We start from the raw sequence: 25,202 nt of genomic DNA, 5'->3' as shown, positions 1-25,202 counted from the left end.
ATGAAGCTGAAAGGTCTAACACTGAATCAAAACCTGCTTATCTATCTATCTGTCTAGCTGTCTGTCTATCTACCTACCATGTAAGATTATAGTTGGCATTATAGGTATGTCTCAATTAGACAACATAGGTTGTTTCAAAATAGATAAATTGGGTGATAGTCATCTCTGCCCAGTGCCAAGAAAGAGTTGGGCTGGATATTGGATTAAGCCTGACATCTGTTTTGGAGTTCAACCAGAGGGAGCTGGCTTGACTCTGATGCTGGTCAGTTCTCTCTCCTGAGAGGCAGGGCAGGCTGGAGAGGTGGCTGGCTCAGAGAATACTGGGGAGAGTGAGGTGGTCACATGGGGTGACCAAATACAGATGAAATGGAAGACTGAGGGCAGAGTCATCCCCAGAGAAGCAGTCAGACATGAGTCTTGGGTCAGAAGCAGTGACAGGGGAGGAGCATGTTGCACTAAGACACAGGACCAGAATTTCTTCAGGGACAGAGCCCAGGCCCCAACACGCTTTTCAGGACCACAGGCTCTGGGGTACAAGGTCCAGCTTTGAATTAAAAGATGCTGCCTGATGTCTGGCAGATTGATGGCCATGCTCTTAATTCTCTGGCAGACTCTTGATGAAGACATTAAATCACATTGGCCTTACAGATCCACTCTAAGGGGTATTATGCTGTTTAAACTAGATGACAGGTACTTCAGTTCATTGTGCTTTGGGTGAGTGTTTACCCAGAAGCTTAGCATTAAATTAAGTGAGCAAAATAAAAGGAGGCGAGAAAGGACTAGTGTGGACTCAATTTCTTACCTACTTATACTCCATTTTATCAAATATAGTCATCTGGCTTCCACTGCCAAGGGCTGGTTATTAGCCACAAATTTGAAAAGTAAGGATGGGTTGTCCTATGGCCTGAGCAAAAGTCTAAGTGCTTAACCTGACAGAAGATAGAAAAAAGCTATAAAAGGAATATATATATTCCTACAAAGCTCTCCCAGGATGTGGAGAAGAAACAAGCAGGCCTACACTTCAAAGCTATGATGGTATTGCTGTGTGACATCATGCAGCATTTGTCAATAACTACGAGATTGTTAATATTTATTGGAAATTTATTATATACTAGCCAGTGCTTTGCATGTGTAATGTGAACCTTAAGAAAACCCTAAGAGTTCATTACTATGATTCCATTCTACAAGTAAAGACTTTAAGTCTCAGGGAGGTTAAGAAACTTGTCCAAGGTCACACAGCTGGTAAATGATACCACCAGAATTAGGCTTTATGCTAAAAACTTTTCAAACATTCTTTAATTTAAACATCTCTTCAGAGAGACATTATTATTATCCTTCTTTTCTAAATTTGGAAGTCAAGGTTCAGAGAGGCAATGAAAACTGCCAGAACTTACATGGTAAATAAAATGATGGAGCCTAAAGCCAAAGCAGGGTATGTGTTATCATCCAAGCTTGGATGGACCAGGCTTTTTAACAGTGTCAATGTCATAAACAACAAAGAGGTCTGGGGGTTCTGGGGTGAGAGGGAGCAAACACATGTTGGCCAAATGCATAGCTGTTCTGGACTGAGCCTAGATTTAAAGATAGCTCATACAGCTAGGACAGCGTTGGGGCCATTAGGGAAATTTAAATAATAAGAATTTATCAGGGGTGCCTGGGTGGCTTGGTTGGTTAAGCCTTTGCCTTCAACTCGGGTCATGATCCCCGGCTCCCTGCTCAGTGGAGAGCCTGCTTCTCCCCTCCCCACTGCTTGTGTTCTTTCTCTCTTTCTCAAATAAATAAATAAAATTTTTTAAAAAGAGTTTATCAGATCATAGTGTAGTATTAGTATTACATTTCCCCAAGTGCAATGGCTATATTGTGGTTTTATGAGAAAATGTTCTTGTACTTTGTAGGTACTTATGCATTCAGGAGTTGAGTGTCATTCATGATGTCCACAACCACCTCTTACATGGTTTAGCAAAGAAAGAAAGAAAGAAAAGTACGTGTATGTGTATATATGTGTATGTGTGCATACATAAATATATGTACATATATCTATACCTATACTCACATCTATGTTCATGGAGAGAGAAAGAAAGAGAGAAAGGAAGCAATGTGGCAGAATTTTAAGAAAATTGGTGACTTCAGGTGAGTGTTCATTGCACTACTCTTGTACCTTTTCTTTTCTTTTCTTTTTTTCTTTTTTTTCTTGTACCTTTTCTGTAGGTTTGGGTTTTTCAAGAATAAAACTTGGGGGGGGGGGAATCTATGTTTGTCTGACTCCCCAGGTCCACTACATAATCTTTACTGTAGACTGTCTGCCCAAAGTTAACACTGATGCTATGAGCCACCACTATAAAGATCGATCATCATTCCTCTAATGATAATGAACATTCCTTAATGTTTACTATGTATTCAATCAACAAATATTTTATTGAGGATTTACTAGGTATCAGGCGTCCCTCTGGGCCCTGGGAATAAAATAGTGGCAAAACAAAGTCCTTGACTTGGTGGAGATGAAGGAAATCAGTGCAGCAGGCAGAAAGGAAATAATTAAGTGAATGAATGTTTAGTAGAATCCCAGACAGAGATGGAGAAAGAGATGTAGGTCTATTTAGATAAGCGTAGTCAAGGAAGGCTTATCTGACGAGACAGCTTTGGGTAATGAATTGAATGAATTCAAGTCTGGGCAAGTCTGGGCAGGTGTGGAGGAAGTGTGTTCTATGGTGGGGGTAGCTAGCACCAGGGTCCAGCACTGAGCCACGCCAGGAGCCATCCCTAGCACTTTGTATCTCATGAAATCTCACTGTAAACTTTCCCCATTTTTTGTTTTATTTTTTTTTTTAATTTTTTTGTTTACTTTTCAAGATGTGTAAAAGTTTTTAGCAAGATTCCCTTAGAAAGAGTATAAAATAAAATTCCCTTAAGGTATGATCTTTTGTTTTTCAGAAAATGTAGGCAAAGAGGGAGGTGTACTCTTGAAAGGCGTTCAGGTGCAGGAAATGTCACATATCTTTCCCTTTTAAAGCAGTTTTAGAGTCTTTCCCCATAGTTCAAGTCTGAAGAGAAATACAGTATTTTTACCAGAGCTTCTCAGACGCGCTGGGCCCTCTAGAAGCCTGGAGACTCACGCGATACATATAGGTCACTCAGGTCATCTGCCACCTGCTAAAACTATCCGCCTCTCCCCTCATTTTTTGTATTGATGAGGAAGAGCACTTTCCTTTATCAATACAGTAAATCAGCCAATCATACCTGCCACAGACAGATATTCTTCCCTGTTAGTTGTTCACCATTCAGTTTTGTCTGTGTGAGAATCGCTGCAGATGTTTTAATACTTTAAAAACTACCACCCATTTGTTTTTTGACGGTAGCCTTTGACAATCTCCTTTTAAAATTATCAAGTAATTTTGAAATAATCACTTACGGGTTTTTCCCCTAGAATTTTTATAGTTCTGCTTATTATAGTTAAATCTTACATTTATTTATAATAAATGTTGATGTAGGATACATAGACTTAATGTGATTTTACTTCAAACCCCCCCCAAATTTGTTGAGGATCAATAAGGACATATGCAAAGAAATAAAATTTTTATAGGACAGCCTCCTTGCTCATAAATGCCATAGTTAAAATCTTGTATACGAAAAATCCGTGGTAGGGTCATTTGTGTTTAAAGACTTTAAGACCTTTTCAAAGAAATAATGCTTGAGGCCTGTAATCGTGAGTGAACTATTAACAGGATACAAACAGTTTTCAATCCTTGAAAATAAAGCAATAAAGTCAAAAGCACTGAGTAAAGAGACCATCAGTTTACACTATTAACAAGGAATAGAAGACAGTCAATTTTCCTTTATACTCCTTTGTTACCTAGAAACTTTTTAAGACTTCCATTCTTTGCAAATTTAATGAGGTGCTTGCTTGTTATCTTTTTAAAAGCACATTTTAGATATTCTACAAGGTAAGAGACATTAATTTATGTGCCTGGTTCTATATCCAAATTTTCACAACACTTCCTCTCGTATTTAAAAAAGTATTTTACTTATTCTTGTAGATACTGCAATACGCATTCCCACAGAGATGTGTAGAGACTACGTACATTGGTAGATAGAAATGGCTTATATGACCACCATACAGAGATACTTCAGGTTATTCATGTCGGTTTATGTCCTTCTACTCCCTCCTTTTTTTCATGTACATACATTCATGCTCAGTTTCTTAAAGACTCAATTATTTATTTATTTTTGTAAACTGAGTGGTAAATATGGGGCAGTGCTGTGGAGAGGTAGGATGTGCTGAGAAATCAGGAATCACTGCATGCAGTGTGGTCGATAAGAGTATGCGGCTCCTGGGGATCCCTGGGTGGGGCAGCGGTTTGGCGTCTGCCTTTGGCCCAGGGCGCGATCCTGGAGACCTGGGATCAAATCCCACGTCGGGCTCCCTGTGCATGGAGCCTGCTTCTCCCTCTGCCTGTGTCTCTGCCTCTCTCTCTCTCTCTCTCTCTCTCTGTATGACTATCATAAATAAATAAAAAAAAATTAAAAAAAAAAAAAAAGAGTATGCGGCTCCTGTAAGTGGGATGAAGGGGAATGGAGACTTAGCATCTTCCCTGAAGACTATCCATGGCATCTTGCTTGGCATACATGATAGAAAGACATGCAATGGTTTGTAGCCTGGACTCTCACAGAATGTGTTTTTAATATACTGATAGGCATTTATTGTGTGTTGGCTGTCTATGCAGGGCATTTAACAATTAGTCCTAAGCCAGAGTAGGAAAAATTAAATCCTTCCCCTCACCTCATACCACTGGCATAGATAAACAAAATAAGATTTAGAGAGACTAAAGATTTGCCCAATTTGCTACTTTTGGAAGCAATATTCAACACATTTAATGACATTCAATCAAAACCAGTATCTGACCCATCTTTGCATATCATGTCTAGTCCACTGGACGAGGTACAATACTGCCACCAGGTCATATCGATCGTAATTTTTTAAATTATATTTGATATGCTGTTTTGGTAATCTTCTATTTAACCCAACTCAATAACATATTGTGACACATTTCCATGTTATTAGATGTTATTTTACCATGTTTATTTCAATGCATTTTTATTTAATTTTTCAGAATAACTTGCAGCTCTGACATACTCAAACTGCAATGCAATGAAAAAAGTATATAGAATTAAAGTCACATATATTAGAATTTCACATAATGACAATTCACAGTAGAGAAGGAGTACTGTGACAGAAATTAGTAGATACTAAGTAGATGAAGGAATTTTGTTACAGGTTGAACACTTCCTGTTGGGAAAAATTACCAGGTTTCTCTTTATACAAATGGAAACTTGTGTACAGGTGTGTGTGCATGCATGCCTCTGTGTGTGTGCATGTGTGTAAACAAGCTACCTTTCAAGAACATGGCCTCCAGTTCTAGCCTCAGTCTTTTATAAAAGAGAATGAAAAAGAAAAGGCAATGGAAGGCATTAGGAGGAAAAAGAGAAATGATTTGATATTGAAAATAGGGCTCCTCCAGAAAGGAAAACAAAGAGAGTTTATTTGGTTTATTTATTTATTTTTAAAGATTTTATTTATTTACTTGAGAGAGAGAGTACACACAGAGGGAGAGGGAGAAGCAGACTTCCCGCGGAGCACGGAGCCCTACTTGGGGTTCAATCCCAGGACCCTGAGATCATGACCTGAGCCAAAGGCAGATGCTTAACCAACTGAGACATCCAGGGACCCCAGGGAGTTTACTTAGTTTAAAGACCGAAGGCTAAGAAGAGATTTAGGAATTCCTGGGAGGCTTATATTCACCTAATTGGAAGATAAAGTAAAACATAATGTAAGTTGTAGCAAGACAAAGGTCAATTGGCATAAGGATGAACTTTGGAATCATTAAATCCAACACTAGAACATGGAAATTTAATTGGAAAATTAAAAAACTTGAATCTCGAAATAGGTCCCTGACTGTGGAGTCAAGAGGCAGATAACCACCTGTTTCCACAGGTTCTTTCAGTTATAATAGGTACATGATTACTTTCAAAGCTTTGAGAAGTACAGAAAGTGTCAATAGCGGAGAGCTAAAGTACATGCTGATCCAGACCTCCTTCCACCAACATACAGATGCTCCTCAAGGGAACCCCCTAGCACAGAGATTTGTCTACCTCCGTTATTTGTATTTTAATTTAGCAGAGTGTCATGGGAACTTCCTGTCTTTATAAATGCTGTTGCAGACTCACGTTTTTTTTTTTTTTTTAAAGATTTTATTTATTTATTCAAAAAAGACACAGAGAGAGGCAGAGACATAGGCAGAGGGAGAAGCAGGCTCCCTGCAGGGAGCTTGATGCAGGACCCGATCCCAAGACCCCAGGATCACGCCCTGAGCCAAAGGCAGATGCTCAACCACTGAGCCGCCCAGGTGCCCCAGAGACTGCTCTTTGAACAGCTGTGTAGTATTCCGCACCGAGGCTCAGCCTGGCTTATTTACCCAGTCCTTTGACTTGCCGCATAAATGTTGGTTGTGGAGTTGGAAGGTGATGTTGTGGGAGTTGAGAGGGTTCTAGTGTTGGGTGTTTGGGAGGACTTCTGCCTTAAGTGTGCCCCTGCCTCTGTGACTCTCCCCAACCAAGTGGGAGTTGTAGCAGTTCCCAGAGTGAGTGCCTTCTGCAAGCCTCCTGGGCTGCATGCAGAAGCACATACCTCACATTCCCTTTGAAAAGCTATTATAAGATTAAACTGACTCTGTGTTCAGTGTGGTCCTCTCTGATGGGGCTCTTGGGAACCCAAATGGGTTTCAGGTCTCCAGATGAGTCTCCCTCTGAACCAGGCCCACTCCACACTGGCATTCTTCCTGTACTTTTTCAGATGATTCTCCAGAGTCACTCATTTGCCTCTATGTCTATCCTTTTATTAAAAAAAAATGCATTTCTATTAAAAGTTTCTGTATCTAGGTTTGTCATTCATCAACACCTTTCTGAACAAGCCATGCTCTTAGCTGGGGTAAATAGGGAAGAAAAAAAAACTGTGGCCAGTTGAGAAACCACTGGCTAAACCACTGAATCTCCAGCCATGGGATTTCATGATGCCATTTCCAGAATTCTGTTGCAGTGCTGTTGGTGGCATTAGACACAACCCTGCATTTTCTGCATTTGATAGAGAATGTAGGTACCTTTTGCTTTATTACAACCCAAATATCTCTGTATGGGAGAAATAAATGTTCCACTTACATGGCCTAAAGGTGTTTGACCCTCTGATGTACGTAGAGTACACCAAATCAGAATCCCGCATGACTATTTTAGAGTGGATGTGTTGCACACAGCATGGTGACCCTAGGGTGGGACAAAAAGAATTATACTCAAAGCTTAAAGAAGCAGCCTGAGTCAGAGAAGATTCCTGGCAGAGATCGACATATATGGGCAAGGCCGTTGGAATTTCTTTTGAACATTAGATGTACTTCTGCTGCTCAGATTTAAAACAATGACCAGAAATGGAAAAATAGTGGAAGAACCTATGCTAACCATAAACAGTGGTTAACCCAGGATATATGTTATTTAATATGAGGAGTTTATGTATTCCCAAAGCCTACCATAGTGTAAAACATATACTAACACCATATATATTGATTTGAATGTAATTCTGTTGTATAAATCAATATTCAGAAAGTCAAAGTTTTACTACTGCCCTACCTAAATTGTCCAATCTAAATTGTCCAATCTCTTTCTGGAACTGTGCTCCTTCATGTCTCCTATAAGGGCTGGGGGTAGATTGGGGTTTGCCTGCGTAGACGTCATGGGTCACTCCCTGCTTTTCTGGGGTGTCCGATAGCCTTAAAATCTTTCCCAGCCCAGAGCTGCAGGAAGCGGCTACTAATCAATAGAGTTGGTGCAAAGTGAACTCAGTTTCTAAAGTCTCAACTAAATTAACTCAGTGCTTCTTCCATCACTTTCTGCGGTCTATCATTTGGAAGTGCGAATCCCCATTTCTTGTGCCCATATTTTGTTTATTTGCCAATGTTCTAGCTATTTGAGAAAAAAAAACTCATTCAGTGTCTCAAAATGGCCTCTGAGTTCTGGCTCTAGAATCATTCTGGAGATATCAGAGGCTTCTTTATTTCTTTACTTTTTTTTTTTTTTAAGAATTTTTTTTTATTTGTTTGTTTATGAGAGACACAGAGAGAGGCAGAGACACAGGCAAAGGGAGAAGCAGGCTCCATGCAGGGAGCCCAGTGTGGGACTTGATCCCAGGACTCCAGGACCACATCCTGGGCTGATGGCGACGCTAAACCACTGAGCCACCCGGGCTGCCCTATTTCTTTACTTTCCACTTCACCCTGGTGATCCTGTCTTGACAATGATCTAGTTCTTGATGTTTATGTATGCTATCTTGGGATAGTGACCCTCAGATCCTGAGATGCTGGAAGCCAGGCTGAGGAGCTCCCCAGCTAAAATGAAATACACCTGTGTGCTTTCCAAGTACAAGAAACAAATGAATTGACTAGATAAAAATTTAAATACCCACATTTTATCTTAAAACCATGATACTTTCTACTGTGTGTTTCAACTAGTATCTAGTATAAGGGGGTTATAACTTAATTTGCCTGGAAAATATTTGTTTGGTTGCTACAAGTTTCACATATTAGTGTTTAAAAAATGTTTCTAAAAGCACATTCCAGGTGCTTTGCAGTGGAACATGTTTAAGAATCATTTCCCTGGATTGTTTGCTTTTGGAAACCAGAGGCCATGCTTGGATGAACTTCGAACCAGAGAAAGCATCATAATTTTTCCAATTGCTCTCTACTTGATTGTGGGCTGTCTCCAGCCTAGCAGATCTGCACTGGGGCCAGGGCTTGGAAGGGCCTGAAGTTCATTCTTTTTCAGAGGCAGGATTGGCTGATCCCATTCTGTGACCATGACTGTCCTGGTTATAGAAGTCATGACAGGCCCCAATTAAAGATTATAGCTAGTCACAGGTGTTCTGTGGAAGGAACAGTCATCTGCAGGTTCAATCCTGCCCAAACTCTTAGACATTTGGAGATGCTGTCTCTCATATCCCATCACCATACTAAGGAACGTGGCCAATAGCTTATGGCTCCCTCATTCTTGGTCTAGGAGTTTAGGCTTTTAATCCCTGATAAAAGTGCATTTTCAAGAGAACCCTCCAACTTCTGTCATGTGTGGTTCCTTACCCCACGTGTCTATAATGGCTTCTTTTCCAAGCCCTGATTGCCAAATGGGAAAATTTGTTACAAAACTGAAGAACATGGCTTTGTCTTCTGATTGTTGAAATATCTATCCATTTTTTTTTTTTTTATGATAGTCACACAGAGAGAGAGAGAAAGGCAGAGAGACACAGGCAGAGGGAGAAGCAGGCTCCATGCACCAGGAGCCCGACGTGGGATTCGATCCCGGGTCTCCAGGATCGTGCCCTGGGCCAAAGGCAGGCGCCAAACCGCTGCGCCACCCAGGGATCCCTATCTATCCATTTTGAAACCCATTTATTCCTTGAAATAATGAATTTTTTTCCCCTTCATTACTGAATAAAATTTACCGGGCTTGCCCACAGGCCCTGGTCCCATGGCCCCCATGGGACCATGACCATACTGGATGTCTTCAGCATCCAGGCTGCTATGTTTCCCGATCTTTTTTCTCCAGCACCTACCTGGCACCAAACCTTTTTATACCGTCTCCAGGTTGATATGACCATCAGATAATATATAGTCAACATCTTCCTGGGAAGACCAAGATTTTGTGCATGAGAAAAAGAAAGGCAATTCAGGAAGTCAACTAATGCACATCAGTCAAGTGAGCTATTTGGACAAGTGTAGACAGCTCCTTTCATTTTTCTCTTGGCCCCGCCATAACACATTTTGATTGGTGGGTGAGCCCCTGCAGATATTGAACCAGTCGGCTACTGGCACCGCTGCTTAAAGCTTCAGGCTGCCATCTCTCAAATTGTGTTCCTCAGATTCTCAAATGGCCAGGGACTCCTTTTCAACTATTCAACTTGTGATTCAAGCAGAGATCATTTTTAAATATTTTTTAAAGAATATTTTATTTATTTGAGAGAGAGAGAGAGAGAAAGAGAGAGAGAGTATGAGCAGAAGGAGAAGCAAACCCCCATTGCTAAGCAGGGAGCCTGATGCAGGGCTCAATCCCAGGATCCTGGGATCATGACCTGAGCCAAAGGCAGATGCTTAACCACCTGAGTCACCTAGGAGCTCTCAAGCAGAGATCATTTTGAAAGGTGATCAGCATCACCTGCGTTTTCCCTCCTGAAGACCCAGTTCAAGCTTTCTCATCACAAGTATCTCTTAGTGAATGCTGGCATGAATGGATCTTGAATGTTAGGGGTTATCTCCAGCTGAAACAGTACAAGAAAGATCTACAGTGCTTCATGTTGTTAGTATGGTCACATGCTTTTCCCTTTGTCTGAAATATGGAATATGGCAGATCCTTTCTTCTCAAAGAAGAATGCTCTGTTTCTACTTATTATGCAAGGCATTGACTCTCTGCAGGAAAACAACTCCATCTGCCCTTATTCTACTCCCTTAAGATGTTCCAGGGAAACCTTGATCATTCCTTTCCAGGTCACCTGCATTAGAGATAGTAACTAGCTAATCTTTATCAATAATTTTATGTGTGTCAGGTCATGTTCTAAAGTGCTAAGATGCATTATTTGACTTATTCCTCACAACAGCCCTATAAGGAATTCCCATTTTATGAATGAAAAGGCTAAACCACAGAGTGATAAGGTCCTTTTCTAAGATTGTAGGGCTTAGGCGTGCGAGAGACAACCTTTGAACTCGGAACTCTTGAGCCCATTCTTGGAACCACCATCCACCACCATGTTGAAACCCCCCCCTTTGTTTTTTTAACATATATATTTAACTACATCCCAAACACCCTCTTCTCTATGTATCTTTGTTGCCTGAAGCTTCATGGGAGTTTGACTAGGTGAACCTGTCCAAAGAGACAGATTTAAAGCATTTTGAACTTTGTTCTATCCATATGTTAAAAAAGCATGTGGGGTGGGGGAAGAGACAGAAGACAGAATATACTTTTTTTATTTTAAATATTTTATTTATTTATTCATGAGAGACACAGAGAGAGGCAGAGACACAGGCAGAGGCAGAAGCAGTATCCCCATGGGGAGCCTGATGCAGGACTCGACCCCAGGACTCTGGGATCACCCCCTGAGCCAAAGGCAGACGTTCAACCACTGAGCCACCCAGGTGCCCAAGACAGAATATACTTATTAGTCTTTTCATGCAAGTTCTTCATCCTGTCATTCAACAAATATTTATGGACTCTGGGGAATACTGACACTTTTCTAGGTAGGTGGGATACACTTTTAGTGGCAGTGTGACTCAACCACTTTTGTTTGACCACGAAAATAGTTGCAAATAATTGGGGCTTAACAAATTTTTGATGATATTACAAGGTAGGCAGAACTTGACTCTGTTCAGGGGTAAAGGGAAATGAGCTGTGTTCTCTAGAATTGATAAGCTGTGTCTCAAATGAGAGAAAGAACCTGAGAACTTCCAGGTTCCCTGGAGTTTTCCAAGTGCTGTTGTCAGGATGATTATTATTTTATTCACATTCCTCAGATCTGATTCCCTTTTCTCTTCCTCATCCTGCATAACTCTTTAGCTATGAAGCACTCCCAATGGATTTCACCACAGAAGATTTTAGGCTGTATTTTCGTCCAAGAAGGAGGGAGCATGGGTCAGGGAAAGGGAATGAGAAGGGTATCTGCCCCAGATGTGTTTATACACAAGCCTGGAAAACTACACTATTTAACTTTTATTTAAAAGTTTTAAAATTAAAAAAAAGTTTTAAAATTTAAAATACACTATTTAAATTCACACAAAGATTGATGAGTAAACCTTTGATTCCTACAGTGACACATACATCGACACAAACATGCACTACAAACACAGATTTGCGATGCATAATAGTGCACCCAGCTGCCCTCGGTCATTTATTTATTGAAGTATAATTAACATATAACATTATATTAGTTTCATTTGTATAACATAATGATTTGATATTTGTATACATTGAGAAGTGATCACCATAATAAGTCTAGTTACCATCTGTCACCATACAAAATAGCAAAATTTTTTCTTATGATGAGAACTTTCAAGATACATTCTCTCAGCAATTATCAGTTACACAGCATAATATTATTGACTATAGTCATCATGCTGTACACTAACTCCCCATGACTGAAAGTCTGTATTTCTTGACCCCTACACCCATTTTACCCACCCCCAAACTCCTCTTCCCTCTGACAACAAACAAATCAGTTCTCTGTGTCTATGAATTTTATTCTCTCTGTTCATTTGTTCTATGTTTTAGATTCCACATATAAGTGAAATCATACAGCATTTGTCTTTCTCTGTCTGGCTTATTTCACTTAGCATATTACTTTCAGAGTCTATCCATGTTGTCACAAATAGGAAGATTTCATTCTTTTAAATGGTTGACTAGTATTCCATCATATACATGAAAATTTCCCACATTTTCTTTATGCCTTCCTCTATTTATGGACACTTAGGTCATTTCCATATCTTGGCTGTTGTAAATAATGCTGCAATGAACAGAGTGGTACATACATCTTTTCAAACTAGTCTTTTCATTTTCTTCAAATAGATAAATACCAAGAAGTGGAATTGCTGGATCATAGGGTAGTTCTATTTTTAACTTTTTTGAATAACATCCATTCTATTTTCCATAGTGGTTGCTGCTCCAATTTATGTTGCCACCAATATGATTTTTTTCCCCTCCATATCCTTGTGATTACTTTAATTTCTTGTCTTTTTGATAAGTCATTCTAACAGTGAGAGATGATCTCTCATTGTGGCTTTGATTTGCATTTCCTTGATGATGAATGACATTAAGTATCTTTTCATGAATCTGCTGGCCATCTATATGTCTTCTTTGGAGAAATGTTTGTCAGATCATTTGCCCATTTTTTAAAAAGATTTTATTTATGTATTCATGAGAGATGCAGAGAGAGGCAGAGATATAGGCAGAGGGAGAAGTAGGCTCCCTGTGGGAGCCTGATGTGGGATTCAGTCCCAGGACTTCGGGATCATAACCTGAGCCTAAGGCAGACACTCAACCGCGGAGCCACCCAGGTGCCCCTCTGCCAATTTTTAAAGCAGCTTTTTTTGGTCATTGTTGTTAGTATTGAGTTGCATGAGTTCTTTATATATTATAGATATTAATTCCTTACCAGATATGTGATTTGAAAATATCTTCTCCCATTCAGTAGGTTGTCTTTTCATTTTGTTGATGGTTTCCTTTGCTGTGCAAAAGATTCTTAGTTTGATGATTCTTTCTTCCACTTTTTTACTTTTGTTGTCCTTGTTTTTGGAATCAGATCCAAAAAACCATCGAAAAGACAGATTGCAAGGAGCATACTTCCTGATTTCTTCTAGGAGTTTTATGGGTTCAGGTGTTACATTCAAGTATTTAAAATCCATTTTTAATTAATTTTAGTGTATTCTGTAAGATAGTAGTCAAGTTTTATTCTTTTGTACATGACTGTCAAGTTTTCCTAACACCATTTTTTGAAGATACTCTCCTTTCTCTATTGTATATTTTTGCCTCCTTTGTTGTAAATTAGTTGACCATATATGCATGCATTTATTTCTGGGGTCTCTATTCTGTTCCATTGATCTATGTGTCTGTTTTAATGCCAATACCACACTGTTTGTTTGTTTTTTTTTTTAACTATACCTTTGTAATATCAGTTGAAATCAGGGAGCATGATGCCTCCAGCTTTGTTTTTCTTTCTCAGGATTGTTTTGGCTACTGGGGATCTTCTGTGGTTCCATACAAATTTTGGGATTCTTTGTTCTATTTCTGTGAAAAATGTCATTGGGATTTTGATGAGGATTGCATTGAATCTGTAGAATGCATGGATAAAATAAGTAAATAGCATAGATATTTTAACAATATTAATTCTCGCAATCCATTGGCACAGAATATCTTTCCATTTATTTATGTCATCTTCAACTTCTCTCATCAATGTTTTACAATTTTCTGAGTATAGATCTTTCACTTTCTTGGTTAAATTTATTCCTAGGTATCTAATTTCTTGGTTATTATTTCTTCCAGTATTTCTATGGCTGGTAAGATGCAGTAAGTTCAGAACAGTGATTGAAAGAAATCCCTCAAACACATGTCTCTTCCATTCACCAACAAGATGGCTGCTTATTATTTTGTCGTGGTAGTTGCTCTTATTTTGAAAAAAAGAATGTATTTCCTTCAGGTGTAGGGATACCTATGGGAGGGGGAAACAGACACTGGGGCTCAGCCACCTGTCCTCTTTCTCTCATCATCCACAGGGAACTACTTTTACCAGGACCCACAGCAGTGGGGCGCTTGTCCTATTCCCTAGCTCTTACCTTTTACAAGTAAGTAAATCAACCTATTAACAGTTGGCTTTAGAATTTTCTCTTCCTCTAGGTGTCAAGCAACTCCAAAATTTCAAAGAGCTGCCTCCTGTTAATTTCACATTGGCCATGTTTCCCATTCTGAGGCTGGTCATGACCCAGGATGAAGTGGGGAACCAGTACCCTGAAACTGGCTGTTCCAGGAAAGGGGGGAGGCCCCATCTGGGGGCCATACCCCTCCCCATTCTGGGATAGACCTGCCTGGCCTACCCGGAAGCCCAGTCAATGTTTTCACAGCTGTGGGCTGGGAGGCTGCTCCCCAAGCCTCTTGCACACAGTTGGCCTGCGACCCAGCAGCTGCACACACCCAGGCATTACCCCAGTCCCCACAGGGATAGGGGGAGCCTCAGCCAGTAAGCCTGGCCCAGAACTGACCCATCTCACCAGGGCGCCAGGGCAGGCTGCACCATGTGCTTTTGACCCACTTGTTTAGTGCTGCTATTAAGTGGTTCTCACATGGCTTCCTCAGGCTTCTATTAACTCCCCAGGCGGCAGCAACAGCCTTATTAACTGCAAATGGCTTCTCGTGGCAGTGTTCCATTTCTAATATTAATAATCAGCGTTTAATAAAAACAAAGAGGGGGAAAATACAGGCCGCAAAAGCAGACTGCTTTGCCCCTTTCCCTCCCTGGCAGGAGGCCATAAAAACTGCCAGCAGTAGTAGCAGAGTGGTCAGCCCTGGGACAATGACACACAGTCACGTGCACACACATGCTTACATGAACTGCACTTGATCTCTCACTTGGCCAATGTCAGGTTCAGAGCCTCCTCCTTCCTCCCTACCAATCCCGGCCTTTGGGTCCCCAGTCTGGCCATCTACAGCAACTTCCATGGCCCAGAGTCACATCATTAACTGATGTCTTTTGACAAAGTGGGGGAAGGAGGGGGTTTTTGGCTCTGGCATTGCCTTTCCCCTCTTCCTTCTCCCTCTCCATCAGACCAGTCATCTGTGAGACAAATGACTCTCGCCTGCCAAGGCCGAGGAGAGTGGAGTTAAAAATGTAGTTAATTAAATTTACTCAAAAAGATCAACTCTCAAGATTAGGAGCTGGCTTTATCGCCACTAAAAATAAACAGGGCTGGGGAGGACAGGATGGAAGAGATGGAGCTGGAAGGCGGGTGGGGGCGAAGAGGGACTTGGGGCTTTGGATCCTTGGACGCTAGGCTGATATTTAAAGACCTTTTACATTGTGAAAGATCTCAGTGAACAGCTGACATCTCCTGGAGCCCTGGGGAAGTTTTTGTGATAAGGAACATTCCCACTTGGAGGGTGAGGGGACTGTTCCTTTTCTGGGGGTGCAGATGCTGTTGGAAAATGAGTCTTGGTGCGGGGTGAGGAGTGTGAGTCTTCAGTTCCCTCCTTGACTCCCCACCCAGCAGCTAGCACCCCATTCTCTTCCTCTGCCTAAGGGCTATATGAAATATAATCAAAAAGCCTTGTGCATAGGATGGAGAGGCAGGCGACTGTCCCAGAGGAAAGTCTTCTTCAGCCTTACCTCTCCCCACATGTTCCAGACCCAGTGTGGCCAGGACACCCTTTCTACTCTTCTTATGGGCTGAGAAGTCTCCTCTCTAGTGCAACCGGCAAAGGATGTGTGGATGTACTTAAAGATTCACTCAAGCAGGTTTGGTGAATTGAAATTTGGAGTCTGAGGGAGGGCATTGGACATACCAACTCACCCATGAGTCAGTTGTCTGACGGTGCCAGCTGTTTCATGCTTCCATGAATACATGTAGGCTGCTCTCTCACTGCAAGATTCCTATTCCTTCTTTGAGACCCTATGCAGGTGTCACTTCCTCTGACTCTTCTTCACCAATTCTAGAGTCTAAGCTGAACTATCTCTCCTCTGCTAATTCAATACTGATTCTTACAATGTTTTGTCTTTTGGCTTGCTACTAAACCTTGAGCATTTGGGGGCATGGACCACATGTCTTTTCTTATTGCTCTTCCCCAGCATCCTATATAGTGCTCCTAAGGGGAGCTCAAATGCTAGGCTGTGGTTAGAGAAGCCAGGGAGCTGAGATCCTGAGGGGAGACTGTAGACAGCATCTGTGGCACATCGGGTTTATGTTCTTATTTAGCTATGGGTGGGCCTGACACCAAGGAGACCCGTGAGTGCTTCAAAATACCAGTAGACTATTGACAAAGGACTTCCTGGCTTGAAAAATGGCTGTCCCACTCTTATCCTGAGCTTTACCTTGGAAACATCTACAGAATTAAGTCAGTGCCTTTCAGATTAATATACTCATCAAAATGTCATTCTGCAAAAGCTATTTGCTAGCTTTGAGTCTCTCCAAGTTCCTCTGCTTTGAGCAGGAGGTCTTCCTCTGCCAAATGTAAACACAAAGGGATGCTGGGATTTGGGGCCTGCATTGGGGGCTCAGAATTCCTGAGGCAGAGGTATCCTCTTGACCAAACCTCAGGCTTCCAGGAATGCTGCCACCAGGGCATTTGTCATGCAAATTTCCTTCTAGGGCAGGCAGGGAGAGAAATAAAAGGCAAAAAAATAAACTTTGAAACAGTGAAAGAAGAAAAAAAAGGGTAATTTCTATGGAGAAGAGTACCTCTCATATCAAAATTGTTGTGTTTTGTTCTGTTTTTGAGACAGGCTTACACTCAAACATCCATGATCTGCCAGGATATTAATGTTGTTACCTTTTAATTTCTCACATGCAGCATCCAAGGAAAGCCCTCCCTGTCATAAAGCTGCACTATGGAAACGCCAGAGTGAGGGAAAGACTAGAGGGACAACATTTCTTAATCACAGACAGCGATGCTCTGTCTCCCAATCACAGACACACACCGAAGGGCAGAGTCTTCAGCACCTGCTTGTGGTTTTGCACAAATGAAAAAAAGCGAGCTCCAATCTCACCCTCTGCCCTAACTCCAGGCCAATTCCTTCAGTTTCCTGGGGAGCGTGTCAGACAATCAGAGCACAGCCAAACAGAGTTTCTCTGAGAATGCTGCCATGCTTTCTAGACCCAGAGAATATACAAAATAATCGTTAGACTTTTACCCATCCTGGAGAGTGCAGTTCTCCTCAGTCCCTGGGTAGGACTCTGGGCCTCATTGCTATGATGATTTAGGGCCTTGTGACCTGCCTTCTTGGCTCTAGATATACCATTCCCCCCATTTAGGGGAGATGGAGATGCCTTTTGCAAGTCCCACCTCTGCATTGGGTATTCTTTATTCTCCACATGTGCGCACGCCTGTGTACGTGTGTTGCGCATACAGAGGGCATAATGTGCTTCAGAGAACCCTGGAAGAGGAAATAGCAATCAATATGCCTGTCTAAACAATTAGAAAGAGATGTTTCCGAGTCTCCTAAATCTATCTGGCATGTGTTAGATGCATGCTGTCAGCCTGGCTGCCATTAAATAGCTTCTAAATAATGCAAAGACAATCAGATGTACAAATAAGCAATTCAATTTGGGTGATTGATTATTGGAATAATGCTCATGCACCCAAGGCGTGACATTTCCAATCACATCTCCATTTCATTTCTCAGGCGGTAATGATCTTTCTGCCTCTACTCGTGGAAAGTGATCTCTTGGCTGGAGGATTTGGGCATGGGCTACACTTGGGTTCTGTGGATTGACTCTTCATCTCGCTTCAATATTCCTTGGACACATGGGATGGATGTGCCTCCTCTGCTTCCTCTCTACTATATAAATTTCACCAACTGCATGCTATATTCCCGAGGTGAATGTAGGGCACGTGGTTAGGGATCTTTGAAGGTCGGCCTTACAGATGTCTTTCATATGGCTTGGCTATCCCGCCAGCTGTCTGTCTGAGTCTCTCAATGTTTGCAGCTTTTTGGAAAGGCGTGTGAGTAGTATGGGGGTCTCCACTGAATTATCTCTATGTCTGAGATGACAACGGAACAAGACTCAATGTATTTATTGAATGTAGATACCCTGGTTCAAGCTCTGCAAACCTCCAGATCTGACCCCCAACTTTCAGCATCAGTGTCAATGGCTGAAGTTACTTCTCTCATTAAAGTCTATCTTGTATAGTCATAGCTTTTGGTTTGGTGAGACCCCCTTGCTGATTTGAGAAGAACATTCATAGAAGTTAGCACATACACAGCATGGCTCCCTGGCCCGCAGCATCTGATGTTTGCCCTTGGCAAATATCTACTGGTATGGTTAAGGCATCTGAACAGTTCAAACCCTGGTTTCCCTGCCTAGAGGAAGGAAACAGAATTCTGTAATACGTTCTTTAAGTAGAACTGCCCACCTGGCAAAGTAACATTTATCTAGATTAGCACCTCACTACTCAACATGTAGTCCTTGAGCTAGTGTGTCTGGAAGATTGTCTCAAGCTGCTCCCTAGACTTACTGAATCCAAATTTAAGAAGGTCATCAGGTAACTCATGTACACATTAGTCTTTGGGATGTGCTGCTTTAAGAATTATGAGAAGTGTGGTGGAAAAAAGTGGGCCCCAAGTACGCTGCATTGCACCTGGTGATATAGAGCAGGTTACCTGCCTTTTCTAAACTTCATAATCTTGACCTGTAAAAGCTGACAGTCAAGAGGAAACCAAGAGACCTACCCTGCATGGCCATTGTGAAGCTAAATAGATTAATGCAAAGGATATTGCCTAGAGCTGGAACCATCTTGGGTCCTCAGAGGGAGGGATTTACCTTTATCAGGTCTCTAACTTGTAAAAAAAAGAGTTGCTATTATCTACCAGTTTAGAGGTTTCTGTAAGTTTGGTATAACTTAACAGCAAGTAACTAGACAAGGTGATCAGTAAATCTTAATTGTCTCTGAATGAGAAATGCCCCATGTAGGCTTAAAATAGGGTTTTTATTTTATTTTATTTTATTTTATTTTATTTTATTTTATTTATTTTATTTTATTTTATTAATTTTATTTTATTAATTAATTTATTTTTTTATTGGGGTGGATTTCTAATGCGTGGGCTGGCCCTAATGGGTTTGCCAGGTATGTGAAAACCCCAGGAGAGTTTACACATGAAGACATCTCTCCAAGTGGTGTATCCAAGGCACAGTTCAGCTTGGGGGCCAATAAATCAGTCTCCATTCTTAGGGCTATGCAAGCTAGCAATTCAGGTGTGCCCGCTCCATTGTCCCCAGACCTGGATGTCACCTCTCCGGGAGAATGCTGTCAAGGTGCTTTATTTGCCCAGCTCAAACTCCTTAAGACTCAGCTCAGGTGGGATCCCTGGGTGGCGCAGCGGTTTGGCGCCTGCCTTTGGCCCAGGGCGCGATCCTGGAGACCCGGGATCAAATCCCACGTCGGGCTCCCGGTGCATGGAGCCTGCTTCTCCCTCTGCCTATGTCTCTGCCTCTCTCTCTCTCTCTCTCTCTCTCTCTCTCTCTGTGACTATCATAAATAAATAAAAATTAAATAAAAAAAATGTTTAAAAAAAAAAAAAAAGACTCAGCTCAGGTACTACTACCTCCAGGAAGCCTTCCTTCCTTACTTCCCAACTCAGCCTGTTGCTCTTTCTTTGTACCTCCAAAGCACCCATGGTTACTTTTGCCCAGCCTTAAGCAAAGACATTTTCCCTGGTTTCTCTCCTCTACTGAGAGGCCCCCAGGGGCAACATCATATTCGTTTGTGCCTCCAGCAAGGTGCCTGAACATTGCAGCCATAGAAGGCAATCGCAGGTCTGCGCCATACTCTTATCCCAGCATGTCAACTGTCCTTAGCACTGTCATGATTCTGGATATTTTAAACAGTTTACTTTTGCAGATGAGTTGGGAATGAATGATGTCCCAGTGTGGAGAATGTGATACCCACCTTGCCTTTCTCAGGGCCTCTTCTTGAGAAATCCTATCTCTTGCTTTCTGCACTTGCCACTAGCTTTGTTCAAATTCAGAAAATTAACTCTCCAAATCTTTCCTGGTCATACTCTTTCTTCTTCTTGAACTGTCTGGTTTCCTCACATATTCTTCACTCCTAAGCGACACCCTCTCTCCTCCTTTCCCTCTTCACACCTTGTCTCCCCAAAACACTTCCAACAGAAGCTAAAATAAATTATACCACTTACTATTCCTAGTATGAGTTGGGTAAATAAGAGTAACATGTTCAGCCAAAGGAAATCATCTCTAGCTGGGAATATCTGGTTTCAGTAAGTCATTCAACAGAATATATGATAAATAATGTCCTGTGAAATTATTCATCACCACAGCCCTGCTGAGTGCACAGTATCATAAACAAGATATTTATTATTCTTGCCCTCATGAAACTTATATTCTGGTGGGGGCAACAGGAGAATGAGCATATTAATAATACACTTGATATTTACACTGAGAAAGTTATCTGGAGGAAATAGATGGGATGATGTGGGGGGAGCCTCTCTGAGGAGGTGGCATCTGAGCCCAGTCTAGAAGGATGATGACAGCAAGCCGGATATGGGGAGAGTGTTCTAGACAGAGAACAAAGCAGGTCCAAAGGAAAAGATCGTGTGGCATATAAAAGGAACAGAAAGGAGATCAATCTGACTGACTGCAAGTAAAGAGAAGATTTGTGTAAAATGAATGAAGTTGGAGTAGTGGGAAGGAGTAAGATTATTCCTGGCCTTAGAGGTTATAGTCAAGCTTATTTTATTTTAGGAGCCATGGGAACCCCTGATGGGAGTGACATGACGTGGTCTGCATTTGTCAAAGATCACTGAAGGCCATATTGGGAATGGGTGGTTGAGGGGTCAGCAAGGTAGGAGTGAAACCTTACATTCTTCAGTAGCTCAAGCAATATAGAATTAAGATAGACTTGAGTAAATCTGTTCATGAGCTACCCTGATAAAGATTATGGCTACCTTTGAGCACTTTCACAGAGGATCAATGGCTTGACCTTTGTCTGCAGACTCCCTGGGACAGTGGAATCACTTCACAAAGTCTTGGAATCTCTATGCACACCGATAATTATTGATAGAATAAACAATATGTCTCCACCTTACATTATTTATCATTTATTTTTTCTCAATGCAAACAGAGTTGTGATTAATAAAACATACATATTCTTTAAAAGCACCATTAAATGCATAAGAACTTTCCATCATTACGGGTTGCAGTCCTATTAACTGAATTTTTTAATTGATATCGAATCCATAAAAAATATTATGAGTTCAAAATACATCCTGCTGCATAAGTCAATATCCAGAATTTATCCTTGACCCAAAGAACCTCCCCACACCTCTGGATAACCTAGAAGATTGGATTTCCTGACTACACTTGGGTTTAGGCTGGGGCCAAAGGGAAAGTGAACCCACGTGATGTGTGACTTCCCTTCTGAGCTACATGAGCAGGTCTGCAGGTGGTCTCTTACCTGGTTCACAGGCTGGCTGTAAAGAACTCTAAAATGTGGAGTTGCAATTTGGAAGTTGCTGGGATCTGGGATCCCCCAGTCAACATTGGAGGAGGAGAGTTGCCAAGGAGTGAGACCTAATTAGCACTGGAATGGGAAACAAAGAAATAAATCTTTTGTTGTATTAAGTCACCGAGATGTTGAAATTATGTGTTGCCACAGTCTAGTTAGCTGAGGCTGACTGACACCATCCTTTGATACGCCTGCACTTGTGACCAAAGAGGCATATTCCAGGTTGGCAACTGCTGCAGCCTTGTGACAGCAAGAAAATGCGAACTCCCTAAATGTCCATCTGTGGGAGGCGGTTTCAATCTGAATGGCACATTCATACAGTGGAATATTATCCTGCCATTACAAGGCAGCTCTGTAAATTATACAGAGTTGGTTGAAAGGTTGGGTGAAAAAGGCAGGGTTCAGTAGAGATGTATAGTATTTGGCCATTTGTACATAAAAAATAATATCCTTATGTAGTAGCAGGTAACATAGATTGGCCTTAAGGGCCATTTGGTGTTCTAAAACTCTACAATTATTAACTCATTTAATCCTTACAACCGGCCCTCTCCGGTGCTTCCCAGAATGATCCCTGATTAACCAACCATCACAATGAGACACAGAGAGACTAGGGAGGCTGACGAAGGTGACTTGAGTAGGACCAGCTGGAGCAAGCACCCACGACCTTGGTGATTTCATAGTAGTGCATAGATGTGGGAGCTCACTGAAGTATAGAATTTCTTTGGGAAAAAACACAGAGTTCTGGCAGGAATAGGAGCCTCTGGACAGGAGAATTGAAAATTGGGTTCACACTTGGAAGAAATATTTGATTCCAGTGTATGTCTTCACCAATCGTGTGTAGACAGTATGTATTTGGAAGCAAAAATACATAGCTTTTATTTTTGTTTATATTTTATTTTTTAAAGTAAGCTCTACCTCTCAGTGTGGGACTTGAACTCAGAACCCTGAGATCAAAAGTCACATGTTCTGCAGACTGACCCAGCCAGGGGCCCCATGCATATATAGTTTTTAAAGGCACTGAGATCCTAAGATCATTCTAATTTTGATATCCTTACCTACTCTTTTTATAACCCATCGGCTCTAGATCCAAAGAAAAAGTTAAAACCACTTCTAGGATGGTGAACAGAGCCCACTGCTCTTGGCAAAACCCAGGCCTCTCCCCGACCCCTGGCTGTGGTGTCTCTTGCCCCATGCTCCTACCCCCACCCCCTCCCCAGGGACACAGAGAGAGGAACACTGTGCCACTGTCTGAGAATTCACTCCTTGTTCAAAGAGAAGTTTGCACTCCAACAGATTTTTGCCTTTTGCAATTATGTCATTAAAAGCGTTCTGAACTTCAGACTTGAAATGAACTCCAGAAAGGGTCTGCCCTTTTAGCTTTCGGCTTTACATAATTTATGGTTTTGAATCTTATTGAAAAGTGCAAAAAGGGATTCAGAAAAGGTTCCAAGCAGACACACACAGCCATGCACATCCCTCCCTGCTGCCCCCCTGCCCCCAGCCATCTTCATGCAATTCCCCACTGCCCCTGCCCACAGTGGAGGGGGCACTGTCTTCAGAATGAGAGGGTTTTATCTGGGTCATCAAAAGAATGTGGCATTTGTAACACAATCCCCCCATCCTCCCTTTGGCTTATCTATTAGTAGCTATAATATTCCCCTCCTTCTCCCCTCTCTACCTGGCACCTACCTTTCCTTCCTTCCCTTCCCTCTCTCCATCCCCCTACTCTCCCTCTTATCTGCCCTCCTCCAACTCACCTGGCCCTGGAGTGTCACTTGGCATTTTAGGGAATAAATAGGACTAGGAGAGGAGGATGTTTGAACTTAAATTGTCTATGTTCCATTCCTGGCTCTCTTACTTTCCAAACTTGTATCTCTGAGCAAGTCACCTTAACTTCTGCAGCCCTGTTTTGCACATCTGCGGACTAAGGCTGATAATGGTTGTATCTATCTCCTAGGTCATCGTTTGGATCAAAGGGCACCCTGTAAGAAAAGGACATGGCGCTGTGCTTGCATGGGGTATGCACTTCGTAAATATTGGCTTTATTATTCTGGGAGGCAGGATGGTGTTGTAGGTAAGACTGTGCTCTCTGGCAGCAGACTGTCTGCGTTTGAAACTCTACTCTGCCATTTAATAGTTGGGCCATTTTCAAAGTCATTTCTGCTCTCTGAGGTCAGTTTCCTTATCAGTGCGATGGGGACAATGATGCCATTTATCTGTAGGATCGCTGTGGGGAGAAAATGAGATGAAGCGTGCAAGGTACTTAGTACAGGGGCTGGCACATTGTATCTGCAGTAAATGCGGGCTCTTGGTGTGGAGATGTGCCAAGCAGAGGGAAACAAATAAACAAACAGATTTCCCAAATCCCCTGAAAATCATTTCATCTTATTATTTAAGAGAAAAGGTGGCCTCACCCTAACACAGAATTTGGTTGCAGATCCAGCCCTGGGCTGATTTCAATGGCCTCTGGCTGAACTGCCTGCCAGAGAAGGCTGCTCACCCCGGACCTATGGCAGTTTTCAGGGTCAGGAGGATGTCTGCATTTTTATCTGGCGACCTCCAACTCTCTCCTCGCTTCTGGTGGGAGAACTCCTCCAAATTTCTCTTCCTCAGTGGCCTGCCCTCCCAGCTCCAGTTCCAGATAAGAAGGGCATTGACTGAGGATGTGTGTATTTGAGGCGGAGGTTGGAGCAGGGATAGCCAAAGGGGAAGATCCAAGGCTCTAGGTGTCTCTCAGCCTGGGACAAGTTCTGTGGGCTTGTGGCTCCTGTCCCAGGCTCCAAACCTACTTCTTCCCCTTCTGGCTGTGAACTCAGGCCAAAGTGCTTAGCATTTCTCCATCAGCTTCAGTTTTGTCAACTGTGAAACTAGAAAAATAGCAGTGCTTTCTTCAAAGAGTTGGGACTGAAAAATAATGCCCATGGAGAAATGGGCTCAGCAATCAGTAGATGGGTTATTACCAAGGTGACTTTGAATGGCCAACAGGAAGTCCAGGTAGGTGGATCCAGAAAGAAGTTTCTATCATGTCAAGATCTGTGGTTTCCAGTGCAAGTTCTCCCTCTGAAATCATTCCTGTAAATGTTGCCTTCTAGACACAGTATGGATGACCCAGGGCAGGCTCTTGACAGAAAAAGGCTCAGGACGGGGGAGAGGAAAGAGGGAGCTGAACTGGGTGGGAGTCCAGTCTCTGCAGAACCTCTGCTGAGTGCACCCATAGACCTTCCTTCTGTGGGTGCTCTTAAAGCAAGGAGCCAGAAGTCTTTCTTCCCACTGGCCCCTGATTTATTCTCAGCTTGCTGCATGCCTTCCCAAGCCAACTTCCCTTCCCTTTGTACTTCACTTTGTAAAATAATTTAAACTGTGGAAGTGTCATATCTGAGGCAGGGACAGACTTAGAAGCTCTG

At 42.0% G+C, this 25,202-nt stretch overlaps 1 long non-coding RNA gene across 1 annotated transcript in view; it reads right to left on the bottom strand.

Moving 5' to 3' along the window:
- Positions 1-20,993: 20,993 nt before the first annotated feature.
- The window catches only part of LOC140610255 (uncharacterized), a 58,521-nt gene continuing 54,312 nt past the window's right edge, over positions 20,994-25,202 (bottom strand). The window contains exon 3 of the long non-coding RNA XR_012011985.1: positions 20,994-21,873. This is a non-coding gene — a long non-coding RNA (uncharacterized lncRNA). The remainder of the gene's footprint in view (positions 21,874-25,202) is intronic.

The sequence above is a fragment of the Canis lupus genome, chromosome 2 (assembly GCF_048164855.1).
Source record: "Canis lupus baileyi chromosome 2, mCanLup2.hap1, whole genome shotgun sequence".
Lineage (NCBI taxonomy): Eukaryota > Metazoa > Chordata > Mammalia > Carnivora > Canidae > Canis > Canis lupus.
Note: the sequence above shows the minus strand (reverse complement) of the source record. Positions and strands in the feature narration are given on the sequence as shown.